This window comes from Stenella coeruleoalba (assembly GCF_951394435.1).
Source record: "Stenella coeruleoalba genome assembly, chromosome: 3".
Classification (NCBI taxonomy): domain Eukaryota; kingdom Metazoa; phylum Chordata; class Mammalia; order Artiodactyla; family Delphinidae; genus Stenella; species Stenella coeruleoalba.
In genome coordinates, this window is record NC_137148.1 from 56,398,784 (window position 1) to 56,411,250 (window position 12,467).

The following is a 12,467-nucleotide window of genomic DNA, read 5'->3' on the forward strand; positions in this document are numbered from 1 at the left end:
GGGGGACGGTTCTATCATAAACTAGTTCATGGGAATATATATTCTCCTCTGTCCCTTTTGCTATATCCCTAAAGCTGCCCAAAAGTATTCAGCTGAAGCAATACAGGGATAGGGGAGAGTTTTCAGGTATGCAAAATCTCTAACAGATTATTTTGAGAGTGGAGAAAACTGAGCTTGCAATGAATAAAGGTAGAAAATAACCTAAAACACAGTCCAAAAGTTACTATTAGAGAAATGTTGCAGTAAACCTAACATTAAATTAATGTGAACAAGAGGATGGAAGAGCAAGAAAGAAGAAATGGTCAAAAATTAATGCTATTGGGGGCTTCCCTGGTGGCGCAGTGGTTGAGAGTACGCCTGCCGATGCAGGGAACACGGGTTCGTGCCCCGGTCCGGGAAGATCCCACATGTTGTGGAGCGGCTAGGCCCGTGAGCCATGGCCGCTGAGCCTGCACGTCCGGAGCCTGTGCTCCGCAACGGGAGAGGCCACAACAGTGAAAGGCCCAAGTACCGCAAAAACAAAGAAAAAAAATTAATGCTATTGATTCTTTCCAGGGATTATAAAAGAACAAGCAGATGGCTTTGGGGGGACCTTGACTCCAGGTGGGCCATGAGAGGGACCGGTGATGTTTTCCTCTCTGTCATTCTCTTATCTCTCTTCTGGTCACATGAACTGAGCGGGTGAGCAGAGTGTAGTAAACGAGAGGAGGAGAACAGAGCACGCAGTCGGTAACACATACGGAAAAGGATGATGAGCAGGAGTTGAAGTCAGAACACTCAGGCTTGTATTCCAGCTCTGCCCCCAGCTAGTTAAGTTGCCTCAGACGGGACACTGGATCGCCAAGACTTGTTTCTTCCCCTTTAAATTGGGAACAGAAATTCTGCTTCCCAGGGGGTTGTGAGGACCAGGTGTGTGTGTGTGTGTGTTGGGTGGAGGGTGCTTGTGAATGTGCCCCCGCTGCACGATAGGAAATAAGTCGACTCCACCACGAGGATCCAGAAAAGTTCTGGAGCAAAGTACATCTAGATGTGACAAGAGAATGCCAGTACCCGGTCCCAGAAGCTAGAGACTGAAATAACCATTCATAGCAAAAGTCTACATCCCCACTGGAAGCCCTCCCAGACACTACGAGAAGGAATCCCAGGGTCATCAGTAAACTGATTTGCAGAGTGGAATATAGGAAAGGCTCTCTGGGAGAAAGAAACCCCATCGTTTATTGTTTTTATCTTAAGTTATTAGAGGTGTTGGAGATCTTAGACCCTAATTGAAAGATAACAGAGAACAAATGGGAGAGGGAGAGATGAGTTGAAATCTAATCACTGTCATTAAAAAAGGAAAAAAGCAGGAAGGATTTTTCTCGTCAGTCAGACGAAGGGGTTGCCATAGATAACCTCGGAGGCTATTGCTTGCTTATGATTCCACCAGGAGGAAAAGCTTTTCACAGAAATAAGACTGTACTTGCCAGAGGACAGTGTCCAGAAGAGATTTTAAGGTAGTTGGTAAGACAGAGAGTTGCTCAAAAAATTCCCTTAAGATGGAATGTATTTTGAATGAAGTGAGAAGGCAGAAATAAAGAATTCCTACCTTAAGACACATGCCAGTACTTAAAAATTGATGCGTGGAAAACACTAAGGACATATTTAATTCTGTAGATAGAATTCTCTTTATATAGGAATTCAGAAAAAGTCGGTATTTTGGAACATGATGCTGAGAGTGTTAACTTTCAGATTGCAATGTTAGTCACTGCAAAATAAGTACATTTGGAAAGGCCTGGAGATTTGCAAATAGATTATGAGAATCAAGAAGGCAACTGAGGGATAGATTATTTAAAGGGTCTGGACCTACACTGGGGCTTGAAAGAATACTGTGACCCACATATGTCACAATTAAACAGCTTGTCATTGAAAAGAGTATTTCCAGCGACTGGCAATTTCCCCCTAATCCTCTAGGCCTGCAACTCTGGTTGCCAGCACCCTGAAGCTTAGACCCACCAGGCAGGTTTATTTGTGGCATACTGCTATGAATGAGTTTTAAAATATGTTCTTCAGTACCTGGATATGATGTTCTATAAAGATGTAACTACTAAAGTAACTTAGTCATCACACCTGTGCTGAATCTTTTCCATTCTTCCCCCTATATCTTTTTTCTACCGTCACTGCTCTGCTCTTGGCCCTGGAAGGCTGCCCTCTTTGGTGTGCACCAGCAGAGCCCTTTGCCCTCTAAATCCCTGCTGGGACCCTGGCAAATACTATACCTAGTGCTAGGTGTTAGGAAAGAAACCTGATTAAATTTCTCAGTCTCAGGAGAATAGGAGTTTTGTTTGGGGTGTGAGTGTGAGTGTGTGAGTGTGTGTGTGTGTGTGTGTGTGTGTGTGTTTAATTACATAACAACATGTGCTGATTTTGAAAATTTTGAGTATATAATACTGTATGGAGGAAAAAGTAAGAGACACTTTTCCCTTTTGGATCAGAAGTTGATAACGGGACCTCAGACTAAATAACATAGTTTCAGCCTTCAGAGTATTGCTCATAAAACTTGGTCACATGCTCACAGCCGAAAAATGTACAGGGAATGCTAACTTTGAACGATATTTCTCTCCCTGAGGTTCACAGTTTCTCCCTGTCTCTGTTCCCCTCTTCTTCTTAGTGAATAACTATTTAGTCATGACAATTTTGATGACCATGATCTTAGAGGACCTTAAAAAGCTTTAGGTAGGAATTCTTTCCCTTTCTGAACAATGTAAAGGTATTTTTGAATTAAAAAAATAATTTTTGTAACAAATTAGTACATTATCATAAAAACTTTAAACAAAAACAGTTAAAATCAAATGTAAAGGTGCCCTGTTCTCCCAATCACTACCCCAAAATTGCCCCAATTCCACACTTGGGGGAAACTATTGCTTAAATATATTTTTTTAAAAAACTGAATAGAATGGCTATCATCAAAAATAATAAATGCTGGAGAGAGTGTAGAGAAAAGGGAACACTCCTACACTGTTGGAGGGAATGTAAATTGGTAGAGCCGCTATGGAGAACAGTATGGAGGTTCCTTAAAAGCTAAAAATAGAACTACCATATGATTCAGCAATCCCATTCCTGGGCATATATCTGGAAAAGACAAAAATTCTAATTAAAAAAGATAATGCACCCTGATATTCACAGAAGCACTATTTACAATAGGAAAGACATGGAAGCAACCTAAGTGCCCATCAACAGATGATTGGCTTAAGAAGATGTTGTGATATATATATATATATATATATATATATATATATATATATATATATATATATATATACATAAAATGGAGTATTACTCAGCCATAAAAGTGAATGAAATATTTGCATGCATATTCCCATGCCATTTGCAGCAACATGGATAGACTTAGAGATTATCATACTAAATGAAATCAAACAGAGACAAATATTATATGATATTACTGATATGTGGAATCTAATCTAATAATACAAATGAATCTATATACAAAACAGAAACAGACTCACAGTCATAGAAAACAAACTTATAGTTACCAAAGGGGAAAGGAGTGAGGGAGGGCTAAATTAGGGGTATGGGATTAACAGATTCACACTACTATGTATAAAATAGATAAGCAACAAAGGTGTACTGTATAGCACAGGGAAGTATATTCAATAACTTGTAATAGCCTATAATGGAAAATAATCTGAAAAAATATATATACAACTGAATCACTTTGCTGTACACCTGAAACTAATACAATATGGTAAATCTTACACTTCAATTAAAAAAAGAGAACTGAATAAACAGAACAATTTTCATCAGATGTTTTTAAGGTATGAAAAAAAATTTTGGAGCAAGAGAATCAACCTATATTTTGCCCATTTTAACTGGGCGGAAAGGGATAACACCAACACAAAACTTACAAGGTGAGAAGGAGGCTTACAAAGCAGGCAGCAAAAAGGTAAGAGACAAGGTAAAAAAAAAACATTCTGAGAGAAAAGTGTACCCCTAAAGAAAAATGCAATCTGTTGGGGGGGAATTAAGAAGCGATTCAATTTTAGCAAGTTTTAAGAATTGAAACTTCCAGAGGGAAGTAGAGATGGAGTGTGGTTCATACACCAGGGGAAATGGCTCACTCAGGAGGTCGTGGAGGGCTTCAGTGGGATGGTGACAGGGTTCCCCAGGGATGTGAGGGAAACGAAGGAGAGGGCTGGCCACACTTGATTGCTGGATGCCTAATTTTAAGCCCTCGGGCACAACTCATTTGGCATAGAGGCAAAGGAATGTGGAATGGGCTGAAAACGGTTGGTAATAAGAACATATTAAGGAGACAATAGAAAGCTTGATATGAGAAGAGGAACATTAATGACCCCGATGGTACATTGCTTTTTTTTTTTTTTTAACAGTTTAAGATGATGTTTATAATTAGAGAGTGTGGTTAAGAAAATAAAAACCAAGGATGTTTACCAAGTAGGGCACAGGTGAAAATCTTTCTGGTTTTGTTGATGGCTACAATTGTATGCAGGGCTTATTACTGATTTGTAACCAGACTTCTTGGAATTTCTTTTTTTCTTTCAAAAATAGCCACCGTATTTTTGGAGATCGCTGTGTTGGGATTAGAGCCCTAAAGCCATTTTGCAAGGAGAAAATGTTTGAAAGTAAGATCCTGCGCAAGCTTTCATGGGACCAATTATGGGCTTGAGCCCATTTAGGAAAGAAAGAAAAATCCTCCTTAAGGGGAAGTGAGAAGAAAAATGAGAAACAAAACTGTAAGAAAGAGGTAGGCTAGAAATGTTTATGTTCAGTAACTTTGTGTTATTGGTTTCTGAGTGTGGTGTGAAAAAAATTAATAGATGATGATTGAGTAGGAAGTGGTAAAGTGGAAAGAAAAAGAATCAATCCTCCAAAATAAGGTTAAGCTATTTTTGTTATTATTGTTGTTAGGCAGTTATTAGTCGCTGAACTGGGTGTTTTTTTTTTTTAAGTATAGGAATTATGAAGTTAAAAGAGTTGGTATAGGAAGACGTGACACTTGTTTCATTATTTATTTTTTTAAACTTCCTTTGTAGCACTTTTACTGCTAGAGTACGTTGATCATTAAGTTGAAATCTGGCTTTGAAAAGTCAGCAAACAATATATACCCTAATCATCCCATTGATGGAAGCCCAGCTGTGGAGCCTAACAATTAGAAGAGGACTGTCCAGCTAGCATTTCTTCAAGCGGGCAGACTGAAGCAAGTAAGTGGCAGAAAGTGTTTTTAATAGAAAGTGGTATAAATAAAGTAGCAAAACTAGCTGTTTCCACCTCCAATCCTCCTACTCTTATATATATGCTTATTAGCTGCATGCTAAAAAAAACAACAGCAGCAACAATTTAAAAAACCTATTTGCATTTCAGTCTGTTGAATATCAAGAACCCCTGTCATGGTTAGAATTCCTTTGATTATAACAAACAGTGTGGTTACATGCTAACAAAGACACATGCTGACGCCCCTGGGAGTCTGACCACCAGGCCACCGGGAGGGTGAGAATCAAGGCAGCCTTGAGCCCTGGCTACATTCTCTCCTCTCCTTTCCTGCTCGCCCTTTCTTTTCCCTCCCCCTTCCTTTCCTACGGCCCCTTCCCCCTTCTCTCCTCTCCTTTTCTTGGCAACTTTCTTCATTCCTCTGTCTACTCAGTTGGTCCAAATGGCTTCTTCTGGTTACCCCACCCTCTCTCCCTCATCCCTCTGCATCTGCATGTGCTGCATCTTCACCCTGACTGTTCTGCTTCCTCTTCTTAGCCTGGCTACATCCTGTCTGCACCTGGTGCAGGATGCAGCCTTCTCAGGTGCAGCCTTTTCCAGGTAGCTGCCCTTGGTCCCCCCAAGGCTGGGGTAATTGTCCCACCTCTGAGCTTCCAGGTTCGCCGGTGCTAATTATTCCACCTTACATCTTTCCACTCTGTACTATAATTGCCTGACCACTGGTGCCTTTCTCTCACTGCACTGAGCCCCTTGAAGGCAGGGACTGTCCCTTGCTCCCCTGGAGCTTTACGCAGAGTGTGGAAACATCTGTGAATGGCATGCCCTGGAGCAATAAAGTGCCCGCTGACCAGGGGCTCAATGAACACTTACTGAATGGATGACCGGGTGAATAAATGGATCTATGGCTCACACTTCTGGATTACACGTAAATTGTTTGTACTGTCACAGGACCTAGTCTTCCAATCTTTGTCTTCCTCATCATAGCATGCATCAGGTTTACTTGGGACTGGAGCTGAAGTCCAGAATTTTATAGTGCAAATCAGTACATGTCTAACACTAAGTAAAATTGTACTGGAACTGAACATAAAGGAACCTGACTCAAGTCTTGGACTCCCTGACTGAGAATTCCAGCTGGCAAAGAAGCAGCACACCTGCAGGAAGATGGCTAAGATGAGTGGCTTTGTCCCTATCCATAAGACAAGTCCCACTTTGGATATCAAAGGACTGAACTGGTTGGTACTCCTCTTGAAAGTTTCCATTCCCAACTGGAGAAATTCACAGTGCATGAAGAAAATAATGGCTTGTCATTTACGTTTTTGTGACCTTAAGAATATTCCCAGGAGGCACCTTGTGTGTTCATCCTCTCACCAGGCTCATAAACTTTTGTTTCGGGTCTTTACCTAGATTGCAGAAATTGGTTTTAACGTTTCTGATTTGATTTCATCATAGTCTGTGAACACTGCAAATTGGCCGTGTCTATGATGAAAAAAAATTTGTCTATTTTATAGTTACTGGGATGGGAAGGTCAGAGAGAAAATCAAGTCATTTTTTTTTGTGTGTGTGGCGGTGGGTGGTTGGGTGGACAAGGAATAGCACCTTTATTTGGAAAGCCAGCAGATCTGGAAGATGCTGGACTAGCGTCCCAAAGAATCATCTTGCTTGGGTCTGGATGCTAGTTTCTTTTATAGAACAAAGATGGGAAGGTGAGGAGGTCAAGTACAAAAGACGATAAGTTTGTTGCAGAAAATCAAGTCAATCTTGATTAAAAATGGCCACTTAAACAGTGAGAGTCTAACATAGATAACCACATGGAATTTCATTTTTGTTATAAGAAGCCAGGTGGATGTCTACTAAATATGTCGTCGTTTCATTAAGTTCAGCTCTGACGTTTGGTTTCTGGGACATTGTGAATTAGGCAGAAGCTGAAAGGAGGTAGCTTATAAGCAAATTATTTCCTTTTGCAGGAAATAGCCCAACTGGTGGTGTATCGGCTTACGGCCATACCCACTTGTAAAGGTCCAAGCCAAGATTTTCTCTTTCCTGGATTAAGATTTTTCCAGAACCATATTTAGGAGCCACTGTATCCTTCCCTTATTAAGGCTCGGGCTATGGAAAGAAGAATGGAAAAGGAGGAAGCTTGTCTGTCAACAGGGTCACGAAGGTGCTTGGGCAGTCATTCAGAGTTGAAAGGCCGCAGGACACCTGGATCAGGTGCTTCCTGCCTTACCTTGACGGCACAGGAGCCACATACTTGGACAATACTGAATGTGAACTGACCAACCTGCCTTTCAAATTCCCTTGCAAATCATACATCAGGCATCAGGTGATGTCAAAAATAGTTTTTCAAGGCAAAAATATCTGCCCTACTTTCCAGTCTCTGATGCCTAAAATACCACCAGTCACTATCCTTGTACTGAAGAACTGAGTTCATAAGCCAGAGGTTTGGGACTGTGTCACTGTGTACTGCGACAAGGCACTTAACCGCTTTGAACCTCGTCTATAAAATCTGGTAAGTAATGTCACCTTTTAGGTTGTTGCGAGGGTTAAATGGGATATTAGCTGCTTCCAAACTTTGGTGCATATGAAAATTATCATGGGTGTTTGTTAAAAATGTAGATTCTCAGACTTCCTTCAGAAGATAATGTGTATTAACTAATTTTGTAAATGTGAAGAGTCATACAAATATAAGTAATCACTCTTGTCATCCTGGGCACTCCTAGAAGGTTTAACACTTCGAGTAGCAATCAGCCTGTTACACAACAAGAAAGGGAGTGGGGTTAAAGAAACTGACATTTATTGAATATCTAATATGGTCTAGGCCTATTAAATACTTTAAATTATTTAATTACATGAGGTGGATATTAGTATTCCCACTTTACAGATGAGGATATTGAGACTGAGAGAAGTGAAGAGTCTTGTTCAGCATCAAACAACAGTGGTTGTTTGTGAAGCAAACAGGTCTGTGAACCTGCTTTACTTGCCTCCAAAGACCAAACTCTTCCCGCTATACTAGAATTACATCACTGATAGGGGTGGATCCTCTCTAAGTAACCATAAGCAGAGACCAGGCCTGTAGAAGAGGAGAGATATAAACACAAGGTCCTCAAAGTGTGGTTTCCAGGTCAGCAGCTTTAGCATCACCTTGGGAACTTGTTAGAAATGCAAACTCCCGGGCCCCAGGCTTCTGGATCAGAAACTCTGGAAGTGGGGCCCAGAAATCTGGGTTTTAAAAGGCCCTGCAGGTGATTCTGATGCACGCGCACGTCTGACAACCTCTCCGGCAGACCCAAGGCGCTGAGCGTGAGTGTGTGTCTCTGTGTGTCCCTACTGTGGGGAGGACCCTGGGAGGGTGCAGAGGAGGGGCGGCCTGAGGTAGGAGGTGACCTGAGAAGGGGGAAGGTAACTGAAGCACAAGCAGGAGACCTTGCAATGCTCCCCTTCCCTCTCCAACTTGCTCTGTTTGTCTCACTCCCCAGGCAGGGTGGGGCTGTACATCACACACCCCATGCCCAGGAATGAAATGGTGTCGGGAGAGTCTTCAGTAAATCGAAGGATCTGCTAAAGTTCTGAGTGAATCGTTCATTCATTTTATATAGGTGACTAGAGACTTAGCGCAAGTTCAACAAGAATATCTTCAACCAAGGATCAGAATGATCTCATAATGAATGGAAACAGAAAACCTGCATTAAAAACTGTTCCTCTTTACTTTTTGCTTGTACCTCACCTCCCTTCACCGCCACCCGGAAAACACTAGCTGGCCATCACTGCAACTATCTTTCTCCCTTTCAAATTGAAAAAAAAAAAAATTCCCCCCCAAAATTTTGTTGAGATTAAAAAACAAGAGTGAATGGAAATCAATAACTAAGTGGCAGGAGGTTTAAAAGAGAATTCGAAAGTAAATATCTTTAAGAATGGAATGACTAAAATGCACTTTTTGAACTGTGTTAGGTCATGAGCGTAAATTAACCGTAGGCATATAAGAAACTTCAGAAAATTACTAAGTGTGGCAGAAATGGATTCTTTCAATTAATTGCTTAGCCTTTTAAAAATGTTTTTGAACAAGCAAGTATACTCACATGGTTCAAAATTTAGAAGATTCAAAAGGGCACAAGATGAAAAGTCTCCCCGTCCCTCTCCTTCAGCCACCCAGCTCCTCTCACGCTAGGCCACCAAGTTTATCATAAATCTTTCTAGAGATAGTTTACACATTTAAACATTGTTACCTGAATTTTGGGATAATATACAGTCTTCTGCATTTGACTTTTAAAAACCTAAAAATATATCTTTCAAACCATTAAAAATATGATATTTTAGGGCTTCCCTGGTGGCGCAGTGGTTGAGAGTCCGCCTGCCAATGCAGGGGACACGGGTTCGTGCCCCGGTCCGGGAAGATCCCACATGCCGCGGAGCGGCTGGGCCCATGAGCCATGGCCGCTGAGCCTGCGCGTCCGGAGCCTGTGCTCCGCAACGGGAGAGACCACAACAGTGAGAGGCCCGCGTACCGCAAAAAAAAGAAAAAGAAAAAAAAAAGATATTTTATATAAAAATAGGAACCAGAATTATCAGTGTGCCTTCCAAAAGAGTATTCCCAGAATAAAAGGGTATTTCAATATAACTTGTTCTTCTATGAACTAGTGCTGCATTCATTAACTTCATTCTATCTAACTTTGTCATCTATTGGTGGTTTCTTGCTGTGAAAGAGAGACAGGGGGAGGTGAGCTGATGTTTCCAGTGAACACACTTGGGCTGGGTGGCCTAATAAGAGGGGCTACCACGTGCCTTTGCACATGGGTGGTGGGGTATCATGAACCTTTACAGGTCCAGAAACACCCCTTTATTTCACCACGAGTTGTTCCACCTCAGTAAGACTCTCAGAGAAAATTTGTAAGTGCCCATTTTAAACAAGACCCCCAAAGAGTCAAGTGGACTCCTGTTGGCTGATGAGCCCCATCTCTTTTTCTAGGTAAGTGTACATAGGAAACCAAATCACTGTCTAGAGGGTACTTGGTAAAACTAGAGCTTGGGGCATCAGGTGGTGGTATTACTGGCTTTTGTCGTTGAGCTACTCATAACTGCTGGCCGGCAAACTCTTACTTTTATACTAGCTATATTTTTGTTGTGTAGTTATTACTTAAGGCTTGTCACCTGCCGAGCACTTTACTCCTGTTACCACACTCAATTCTCACATAAGGCTGTGAGGTCTTATCTGAACGTTACAGATAAAGAAACCGAGGCTACGAATGGGTAAACAACTCGCCTAAGGTCACACAAAATTCCTAACTAGTCCTCTCCACTCTCTCCTTATGATCTCTGGGCAAATGCTCCAATTAACAGATTCACTCTTCTCACAGGCTAAAGAACCTTGGGGTTACAGGTTTTTTTAATGACATCCCAGGCCTGATGACATCCCCTACTTTTTCCAGCACCTGTTCATGCATGTATCCAGCATCACTGGCTCCTTGGCTGCTAGAAATGCAGGTATGAAGGGGCTCCCACCTGGTGCCCTCGTCTAGGGGTGAAAAAGACTAATATTTACAATGCAGGATGTTTTCACAGAGACTAGGTATATCAAACTTTACCCGAGGGTGTAGGAAATGCATATAATGGCTAACATTTACTGAGTACTTGCCACATGTCATGAACTGCTAATTTATTTTATACTTATTTAATCATCTCAACGATCCCCTCAGGGAGGGACTATTATTATGCCATCAGTCACAGGGAGGTTATGTAACTGGCCCCCGTGGCACACAGTTATAATGTAAGCTAAGCATTCCCACGATGTGTTTTTCTTAGTTCAATTCAGAGGACAACATAGCCGAGTCTTGTGGCACCTTGCCATGACACTTAAGAGCCAACTGTGTTGTTGTAGCTAATGTTTGATGATGTGGTAGCTAGAGTAGTGTCTGTGGAGAAAGAATAAAATATGAAGGTACCCAAAGAAACTCCTTTGGACTTTAACTGCGTGGTCAGATCACCCTTGAGGGAGAGACTGGGGAGAGGAGACTCAATGTGGTATAGACATAAGTCAATTTCAAAACTGATAATGCATTCCATTCAGGGTGCAGAGCTCTTGTGCCTGGATTAACTTTTCACTCCCTGCACCGGCCACCCAACCTTTCCACTGGGAAAAGCCCTGTTTTGCAGTTGGCCAAAGACTATACCTCGCAATCAGCCAGTTTGCTCTCCAATGCGTGAGGTCACAAGGGAAACTAGTCTGAATGACTCAGCATGACCCATAACTGCACTAGAAAAATCACCCAAACCAAGATTCATGGGCTCTGATTTCCTGGTGTCCAAAGAGCAGTATCATCTCACTGATCCTAAAGGAATCCCCTCTAGAGAGGGGATTTCACAGAAGCACCTAAATGTGTAAGACGAACAAGAAGGCACATCGCACATGGGTGGGACCTGTGCGGGAAGGGGACTCGGGGCATTTCAGAAATGGGTTGGCCTGGAGTGGAGTGTGGACTGGGGAGGGAAGACAGAAAGGGTCCATCCTAGGAGAAGTTTTACAATCTATTCTCGGGGAGGGACCGAAGGTAGGAGCTGGGGAGGGGAGTCAGGAGAGTAGCAGCCTCTTGGGGCAGTTGCCATGCTCTCATTTCCTCTTCTGAGAACTGGCCCCTAATCACAGACACTGTGGCTGGGCCCCCGGCTGCTGCGTCTGAATTCCTCGACCCTGTTCTTTCTTGACCGCAGTGGATGGGTCCAGGGGACCCCAGAACTAAATGGAGCCAATCAGATTTGTCTCTGAGGAATGTGAAAGTTTGAACCGAGGAGCACAGATATCAGGATCCATGCTGCTGAGTGGGGCTGGTGGCCTGGAACTGTTGCTAATGTGTATGACTGATCTGCCTTGGGTCCAGCACCCCCTCAAGCGGATTGTTCAGCTCCTGCTGGGTTTTCCTTATTTACTTATTTATTCACTTACTTATTTACTTACTTACTTACTTATGTTTAAGTTAGCTAGGGTTGAGTTCTGTGATTCCGGACCAGAAGAGCATTATCTGAGGCTGTCAGAGAGCTGGCAAACACCTCTTCAGGCTTCCATGCTGTCTGCCCAGTTCTGACTGAAGGAAACCCATTTCTTCTAAGTAAGATTGACAGGTTACTCGGCTGCAAATTAAGGCTCCGATGAAGTCTGAGAACACTGGAGAGTGGAAACCGAGAAAAGCGCAGCCCCCAACCCCCGTCGCTCAAATCCTTTAAATTATATTTCAGGGAACAAGATAAGGGTCCAA